The sequence below is a fragment of the Psammomys obesus genome, unplaced genomic scaffold, assembly GCF_907164565.1.
Source record: "Psammomys obesus unplaced genomic scaffold, mPsaObe1.curated_primary_1811, whole genome shotgun sequence".
Taxonomy (NCBI): domain Eukaryota; kingdom Metazoa; phylum Chordata; class Mammalia; order Rodentia; family Muridae; genus Psammomys; species Psammomys obesus.
In genome coordinates, this window is record NW_026596073.1 from 11614693 (window position 1) to 11624096 (window position 9404).

General features: G+C 46.3%; 1 long non-coding RNA gene across 1 annotated transcript; it reads right to left on the bottom strand.

The window, feature by feature from the left end:
* Nucleotides 1-256: 256 nt before the first annotated feature.
* On the bottom strand, nt 257-2496 carry LOC129690415 (uncharacterized). Its single transcript, XR_008722292.1, has 3 exons — nt 1887-2496; nt 809-981; nt 257-414 (listed from the first exon to the last, which is right to left on the bottom strand). It is a non-coding gene; the product is annotated as an uncharacterized LOC129690415 (long non-coding RNA).
* Nucleotides 2497-9404: the final 6908 nt, after the last annotated feature.

Here is a 9404-nt window from a genome sequence, read left to right on the forward strand (position 1 = left end):
TTCTGAACAGAAGGATTTGCTTGTGCAAAGGCTCTAAGGTAGAAATACTACTTCCATGTTCAAGGAGCACCGGGAAAACTAGAGTGAATGACTGGAAGGCAGTAAAGGTGAGATCATAGCAATAAGCAAGGGCAGGATCATTGAGGGCTGCTTTAGTTTGGATCTAGAATGTTCTCCAAAGGCCCACGTGTCCCCAGAGTGGTATGGTCAGCCTTATAGTGATACTTGGTTGTTGTTTTTTTAAATATTTGTTTTTATTAGTTTTAATTTCTGTGCGCATGCACTCCTGTGCACACACAGGTGGGCCTGGGGAGGGCAGGAGCATAGGATCCCCCTGGAGCTGGAGCTACAGGCACTTGTGAGCGCGGGCTGGACTGACAGCTCCACCGAACTGGACAGGTCAAGACCGAGGCTCTGCAGGGGGGGAAAGTGAGAAATGAAGCAAAAAGGCAGAGGAGCTGAGGAGAGGGCTGCTGAGATGGCTCAGCGGTAAAAGCGCTTGCTATGCAAAGCTGAGATGCTGAGCTTGTTCCCGATCACATTGTGGAAGGAGAGAAAGGACTTACACATGTGTCCACACGGGTAACACCCACACAGGTAATACGGCACACACATGCCTCCACGTACCTCTCTGCCCAGACATGGTTTGTCTGTGTAGTCCTGGCTGTCCTGGACTTACATTGTAGACCAGGCTGGCTTCCTGCCTGCCTCTGCCTCTAAGTGCTGGGATTAAAGGCATGTGCCAGCACTCCTGGTTAAAATTAAAGAATCTTGCTACCAGTTTATAAGGATGAGTTGAGGTACTCACAGTGAAGCCATTCAGTCTTCGTTAGTAACAGAACTGCCTCTGTGTGCGTCCTGAAACACTCCATGGGATAGACCAGTGGTTCTCAGCCTGTGGGTCTGCCTGTGGGTCTGTCTGTGCACCTTTGAAGAGGCGGCTTGTCAGATATCCTGCATACCAGTCATCTACATTACAATCTGCAACACAGCAAAATTACAGTTATGAAGTAGCAACAAGAAACGATTTCATGGTTGGGGGTGATGATGACATGGGGAGCTGTGCTAAAGGAGCTCAGCATCAGGAAGGCTGAGGGCCACTGGGATAGACCATTTTTCAGGGAGCCAAGTCAGCACAGCGTAGACATCTTATAGTGCATTTTTGTCATCTGACAAAATCTTTCATATTCTAGATCCGTCATCCATCCAGAATCACTTATTGTTACAAAATATTCCTGTAGAGTTTGAAAAGAGGGTCCATTTAGTGTAACCGCTGCTTCTACAGTATTTAATACATAGACCAAGTCTCACTATGTAGCCTTTGCTGCCTGGGGACTGATTCTGTAGACCATGATGGCTTTAGACTCATAGCGATCCTCCTGCCTCTGTCTCCAAGTGCTGGGATTAAATGAAGCTGTGAGCCACCATGCCTGGCCCTTTAAATTTTGTTTTAATTCCCTTGTTATCTGAGAACCCATGCTGTCCCTGGAAGGAGGTGGTTGTTTGTTTGTTTGTTTGTTTTTCAAGCACATTTACATTTCCTCTTCTTTTGCCTTTCAGACAGTTCGTCCGTTATTAGGCCTTTAAGGAATACTTCGTAAGTCAGACTGTGGGCAAACAAAAATCAATAAAACACTCTTCCTGTGGAGGTATTAACAGCCTCGCGGGAGAAAGAAACATTAAAACGACAAAGACAAAAATGTCAAATGCAGCACTAGCCACTTCCACTGTCTCGGACAGTGGTCACAGATGGATTAAGACAAATATCCTCAAGACTGGAAGTAAGGTTACGACGAGAACAAAACCAGAAAGAGTCAATCCACGGAGGGGAAGGCCAGCCACCGAGAAACGGTGTGCAGTCTGTTCCGATAAGCACGTTAGCTTACGCTCTTCAGACTTCCTGCTGTCCACAGGCGTCCATGCAAACATGCCGCGCTCTTCCTCCATCCCTGCAGAGAGTTCCAGCTTTGCCTCGGGTGAGTGGTTAGCGAACTCTTTAAAGTCTCAGAACCACACGTGATCATGCACGGATGATCTCAGCGAAGAGTCTCCCCTGGAACCCACTCTGGTCTAACCCCTCAACCAAGGGGCTTGCCTGGCTCTGCCTGCAGGGGGCGCTCGAGGAAGGCCGACGCGGTCAGGGCGGCGGACTTTGAAGCTTGCAGATTGGTCCCACAAACCGCAATGGAGTCCAGTTTGCAGTTTTGGCAGCACCGGCAGAGCTAGCTTCACCGTGCGCGGTGCCGAGAGCGGCATCAGCAGAATGCTAATTTAAGCAATTCCGGCTTCTTCTCCTTCCCCTCTCCCAACGCCGCGGGTGGCAGCTCTTCGATACCTCCGCTGCCTTTGAGATCACTTGAAGACGCGAACGTCTGCCAAAGTTTGGAGAGGTGCTTGCTTGTTACAGCGCAGGGCAGGCTAGGGAGCATTGACCTCCTCTGCTGAGTTCTGAGGTCGGGGATGCTTTGAAATAAACATCCTACTACACACAGGGTAGGCCCCCACAAGCGAGTCACCCAGTGTAGCCCCAGTAGCAGAGCCGGGAAACCCGGTTTCCGGTTCTTTTTAACCCCTTCAGCTAAAGATGTTTCACACTGAGCCAAGCCACGGGGCGCATGCCTGCAATCCCAGCATTCAGGGAGGCAGAGGCAGGTGGATCTCTGTGAGTTCAAGGCCAGCCAGGTCTACAAAGCGAGTCCTAAAAAGATGTCATGTACTATTAAAGACCATGCACAAAGCATCTTTGAAAAAAAAAGGAAGAGAGACAAAGACACAGAGAGAGAGACAGAAGCAGGAGAATTTCTGTGGTTTCCAGGTCAAGCCTGGTCTACAAAGAGTTCGAGAGGCTGTTTAAAAAAAAAAAAAAATCTTTGCATTACATCTTTCCATCAAGTAACTGTTGTGGTTGTGATTTAATCCTGCTGATTTAGCTTTCACAAGCTTTAGAAAAGCAATTAGGCTGGGCTTGGTGGCCTAAGTGAGTAATCCTAGCAAATGGGAGCTGGAGGATCCCCACCATCTAGGGAGAAGGGGGCGGAACGGGACAGACTGGACAGGATGGGACTGTATAGAAGTTCTCTGACTTGTATCTGGTTAATTTTGGTGTGTGATTTTTTTTTTGTAAGGTTTTAAAAATATGAAGTTTATAAAATTAAAAAAGGAATCATGAGGAAACAACCAGGGACACATGAAATTCCATTTTTTAAGCACCCCCCATGAACTGTAAAATATTTATGATTAAATCCTTATTACACTTTTTTTTTTTTTTTTGTCTTTACTTAGTCATTGGGGATCAAACCTAGGACCTGCCAGGTGATTGTTCTACCAATAAACCATTAATCTCCCAGATCCAGGAATTAGATCTTCATGTTTTATAATAAGGATTAGATACTTTAGCTGCACATAGTGGCACAGCCCTTTAATCCCAGCACTTGAGGGGGCGGAGGCAGGTGGATCTCTGAGTTCAAGGCCAGCCTGGTCTACATGGTGAGTTTCAGGGCTTCATAGAGAAACCCTGTCTCAAAATACAAACAACAACAACAAAACACAAAACAGATTTATAAAACTCCACAAAACAAAAAGCAAAACTGGATGCATAAGAAGTAATGGTAATATTTAGGACATTATGACCATTAGAAGGGTAGAGGAGGAGACTGCTGGTTCTCACTCATCAACCTTATTTTATACAATCTATATTAATTTATTATTTTAAAACATCTTACGAAAAAAAAATCTTGCTGTTTACTATGCTGCTCCATAAACTTTATGCAACGGAAACCTCAGGCTGGCGGTTGGCAGGTGTATTTTATTTGGTCTCGTGTGTTTAATCAATGTTGCAAAAATGTACTTTTTTGCATAAAAGTCAGATTCGGTAAAGACAAAACCTTGTTTGGTGATGGTACGGGTGGCTGTGTATTGACAGGTATGTTTCTCATTTTGCCGCAGTCCCCGCTGTCTTTCTAAGCGTTCTTACCCAAGGCTGCTGTCTTACTCCTTGAGGGCTCCTGACTTTGCTCCTTTAGGTGTTTGCCTTCTGGAACTCCAGATGAAGGGCAGGAGGCAACCATTTTCATCTCTCGCCATGCTTTCACCAACCCACAAAGCAGCAAAGGTATTTCCCAATAGAGTTACACGGCCAAGAATGACATGAGCCTGAAGCTGATAATTTTCAGTGGGTGAAGAGAAAGGGTCTGGTTCCTTCCCAGCCAGGCCTGTTCTAGGCAGCGCATATGTAATACTTTTTCTAATTCTTGTAACGACGCGATGAAGTAGGCGCTGGCTAATGTAATTCCACACTGAAGAAACCAAGCAGGGCTCAGGAGGTGAGGGCAGAGGGCCTGCCACGTATGGGCAAAGCCCTCCCTTCAATTCCCTACGCCACAGAAAAACAGGTGCGGTGGCACAGGCCTGGAATCCCAGCATGCAGGAGGATCCAAAAATTCAGGCCATCCTCAGCTATCTACAGAGTTCAAAGCCAGCCTGGGGTACAGGAGACCCTGGCTCAATACAAATTAATAAGTTAATTAATAACAAAAAAAATTTTTTTAAGAAAGAAAATGAAAGAAACCGAGACACAGAACGGTCAAGTAGCTTTCATGGGCTATCAAACAAAAATTTCAACAAGCCATCTAAACCGAGGAGTGATCTTTTAAACCAACCATTTTAAGAGTAAGCCATGCAGTTCGTTCAGGTGCCTCTTACACCAGCCAGGACTTTCTACTTGAAGAGCCAGATCAACCCAGCCTTGAAACAGAATACTTTCAGATGTGAACCATCTGGCTCACATAGCCAGACCACAGGATGCCTGCCTTAGAGCTGGCCTTCTGGTTGACTGCACCCAGTCTTCCTCTCTGATTTCCGTTTCCCTTTGTGTGTTGACTTCCTTCTCTCACATGGTGACAGTGGTTCAGGAAGACCTTGGATGGGTCTTGTTTTCAGTGTGTTTATTTAGGAGAAAGGAAGCAAGACTGGGCATAAGGGAGTCAAGCCAGGGACAGCTGAGGCAGAACGTAAGCACATAGCACTAAGAATGAGACAAAGTAAAAACGACCCAAAGGATTCCCCAGAGGCCTGGAGCCTCACCTCGGCAGCGACAACATGTGATTCTGTCAGTTGCAATATTGACCTCTATTTTTGAAATGTCACAAGGGGGGGGGAGGAGCACAGAGACGAATGAGGGTTCGTTATTTCAGAGAAAATGCCGCTGCAACGAGGGCCAGACTTTTGAGCCCGCCTTAGAGAGAATTTTCTCCTTCACGGTGACTTCCAAATTTTGTTCAGTCTGTAAGATAACAAGAAAACAACGCAGTCAACAGGCAAGTGTTTGCAATCATCGTAGAGAGACAGGCTGACCTTGGACACAAAAGATTAAACGGCAGCGCCACCCCGTGGTGCTCGGCAACCTGACGGTGCGCTGAGGCTGCGATGCGGGCAAAGGGAAGGGCAGCCCCTCTTTCCCACACCGAATTCCCGTTTTCCAGATGTGTTAACGCCCTCCACCCCGTTCTGGTCCCGTCGGCCTCTAAACCACCCGCCTTGCCTTATCTGCGCTGGACGTGTGCCTCTGAGCACTTAATGTAATGCGTTTGTCCCACAGGGAACTTTAACGTCAAGCACAGTTTTCCTTCTACTCCGCGTATGGCCGCGCGGCTTCCTCCTGTGGTCCAGCCCAGCCCTCTGGAGCAGCTGCCGCAGGTGGCCTTCCGCTGGTGCCCTCCTTTCCCGGAAACTGCTAAACACCTGCTTCTCTCTGAGGATATGTCCAGCCCTCGAGTCCCTTGCTTCAGTTGGGACAGATGAACTACCTGGCTCACGCACAGTGGCTTTTCAAAGGATGCCTGGTCATCTACCATCTGGTCCAGGTTCTGCAGCCAGGGGTCGTAGGTCTGTTTTCAGCCTTTGGGTGGCAGGTCTAAAACTGGACCAAATCTCCTTGCTGTGTCTGGCCTTTGGTCATCCCGGAAGGGAGCCTTGTTCTTCCAAATGTGGAAGTCTCTGCTCTCTGGCTTCTGCTGGAAGGCCAGCGTCTCAAGCAGAAGAGCCCAAACTGTTGCAGAAGCACCCCCCTCCCATCCCAGAACAAAACCAAAGTAGTCTTCAAGCCAATCTGACAGGCTTCCCTGACTATAGGCACCTGTTTTCCGTGGCATTGATGGCTGGTCCTCCCTGGGACCTCATCCTTCGGAGGGGAGCTGGCACACAGGACTGGCATTAACAAGTGCCTGGGATTCTATGCACTCAGTCAGCACTTTGCTCCGTTGGTGGGTAAGTTCTGGGAAACACGGTGGAGGCCTAGGGAACAATTACAGTGAGAGTGTCCATGCGGTCAAGTTTTACAGTAAGTTGTTACCTCTATCCACAGGTTCCTAAGCTTATCTGTATGTCTGTGTGGGTGTGTGTGTATGTATTATGCGTGTACTGAAGTATGTATGTGAGTATGCATTCTGTGACAATTCTTCATAGAGTTTCTCCTGGATTACCTGACCCCTCTGGTTCACAGTTTATCACTTCTTACCTTCCAAGTGTAATTCTTAGCAACACTAAAAAAAACATTGTGCCACCTACTGTCCAAATGGGTCCTGCCCTTTTCACTTCAAATTCTCCTCTCACTGTGCTTAAAATAGCGCCCTCATTCCCCCCTGCCTCTCACGGTTGGGTTGGTAATTTCCATTTGTCCTTTACACTTCCATCCAGCACTGTGGGCAGACGGCTCTAAGCCTCATGTCCAGCTGAGCTGCCTTTCATGTGCTCACAGCAGCTCTTCCAGGGGCCCACCGTGGTGGTCCGAGTATCTGCTGCAAACCTAACTGCTTATGTAACCAGAGATACACATTGGTCGCAGGAGTCCTGAAGTAAGTTACTGAAATAACATTGTCTTTGTCGCAGGCCTATTTCCATTGGGCCTTTGTACAGCTTATGCAACAGCAGCCATGTCGGCGGAGGTCATGGAGCCGAATAATACACAGGGATGTTTACAGTGAATGAATCATTTAATCTATTACGTAAGGATTAAAAAACACTAGTGTTTCTCCTAAGAACTTATGAAGGTCAAAAAAATCTATACCTGGTCTTACCAGAAAGGCTGAGAAGTGAAGTTTCAAAAATCCAAAGGCAAACTTGAGAAACAATTAGAACAAAAGTGGAAAATAAGCACTTTTTCAGACGTTTTCACAGCTTTGACCTGCTTTGATTTTTCAGCTTCTCACTTCAACTTTCAGTGAAGTCAGTTGGCTAAGTACATGTCGGCAAATAAAGCTTTTATTGAACAGAAATTTATTACACTCAAAAATCACTATATCACAAGGTGTACACCCACACAGTGAAAGTATAAAGGAACAAATGAGAAAGGAGACTGCATAGGAGATTTCAATTCTATTGTAATACTAGGTGTGTATTAGAACGCTTCATGTTACTGTAATGAAATGCCTGAGACAATTAACTTACGAAGACGAAAGGTTTCTTTTGGCTTACAGTTCAGGAAGTGGTAGTCCGAAAACCAGACAACCTTATTGTTTGTGCCTATGGGAAAGATGTGGTAAGGCCATCTCTTACATCTGACAGACACCGAGATATTGGGGTCCCACTGTCCCCTTCAAAGGCATGCTTCTAATGACCCAAGGACCCCTCCTCAGTGACACCTCCCTGCTGTCTGAACTTTTTACACAGGAGGTTTTTGGAAACTATTATCTATATTCAAACCATAATATGTATGTATGTAAGTCTGTATATATGTATGCATATATGTGTGTTTACCTTTGCCAGGGATTGAACACATGGCCTTCTACATACAAGGTTCTACCATGCTACATCACCAGCCTGTAATCTATTTTATTATTATTTGTGCATGTATGTTTATGTTCATGTTTGTGTGTGTGTGAGGGTACAGTTGTACATGTGGCTGCTTATGTGTATGTGTGTGTGTAGGACAGAGGACAACCTTACTGGCCGTTCTTCAGGAGCTGTGTGAGAGATAGGCTCTCTCTCATGACTGGAACAGATCCATTAAGCTAGGTTGGCTGGCCAGGACGTCCCAGGATCTTCCTGTATCTGCCTCCGCAGCCTTTGATTATTGCGTGCAGCTAAGTCTGCCATAGGCTCTGGGAAGTGAACCCACATCCTGTGCTTGTACAAAATAGCACTTTAGCCGCTGAGCCATCTCTCCAAACCTATTCTTATTTTTTAAATGATGTGATGGATATACTAGGACTCATTATATTTTGTTTATTCATTTGTTACTCATTAAATCACTTTGAGACAAGGTGTTTAGGCTTGCTAGAAACTATTTGGCTCAGATTGTCCTTCAACTTATAACCCTTTTACCTCAGGTTTCAACACCAAGGAAAACACTGTTTGTGGACTCACACTGACCTGGACCCCAACCTGAGTCTCCTGGGAGAAGTTTCTTATTTCCTAAAGATGAACTGGATCTCAAGATGAACAAGGTAACTCCCAGACACCCAAGCTCTGGCTGGTAAGTATCTTCTTCAACAGGCTGTCAACGTAAGACACCCTATAGGGAGCTCAGATGGCAAAGGGTTAACCACAACTCTAATTCTCTCCCTGGAGGTTCTCATAGACAGACTGAGGACATACTGGTGAATTGCTGTGTGTGCAGAACCATGCACGGCACTCTCCACCCTTGTTGAACTCTTACCACAGGCCACAGGGTAAGTATTACAATCTCCAGTTACTACATTGAAAAACCAAGTTTCAAAGAGACCATAGGTTTGGACCAGTATCCCAACTGTAGGAGCAGGAGGCATTCTTGTCCATGTGACTCCAAAGCTCAGGTCTGTCCACCCGCATGCTCCCCTCAAGGGCACGTTGCTGTCAGAAACAGTGTGTTTTGAACTGAAGGAACTTTGAGGTTGTTCAGGCAATCTATATTTTGTTGCTAAAATAATTTTCTTAAATTAAAAAAAAAAGAAAAGAAAAAAAGAACTTAGGCTTCCATTGCCAAATAGGACTTTGCAAAGCAGGACTTTGCCAAGAGAAACAAAGACTGCTCGATTATTCTGTAAGTCTATAATTAATCGAATAAATCTTAAAATTAGCCAGAACCCTTCTTGGCTGTATTGGGTGAGTGGGGCCTGCTGGGCCATTCTGCCTGTCTGGGGTAGACGTTTTTGGCTTGACATCCCTCCCTATGGGATTTCTTTCCTTCACTCCCAAGCCGAGCTCATTTGTCTGCGTCACACCTCAGCCGTCACTCAATGATTACATTTACTGTGTGCTGGGGCCAGGGCTTGGTTGTGAGGGAGTTACCTCAGCTCATCCTGAGAACCAACGAGAAAAGCGGTATCCTTCCTTCTCACAGCGGACCCGGGTTGGGGTCCAGTGTGAACGCACAGGCAGCGCTTTTCTCAGGTCCACAGAGTGATTCAATGGTCCGCAGACTGTCGCGC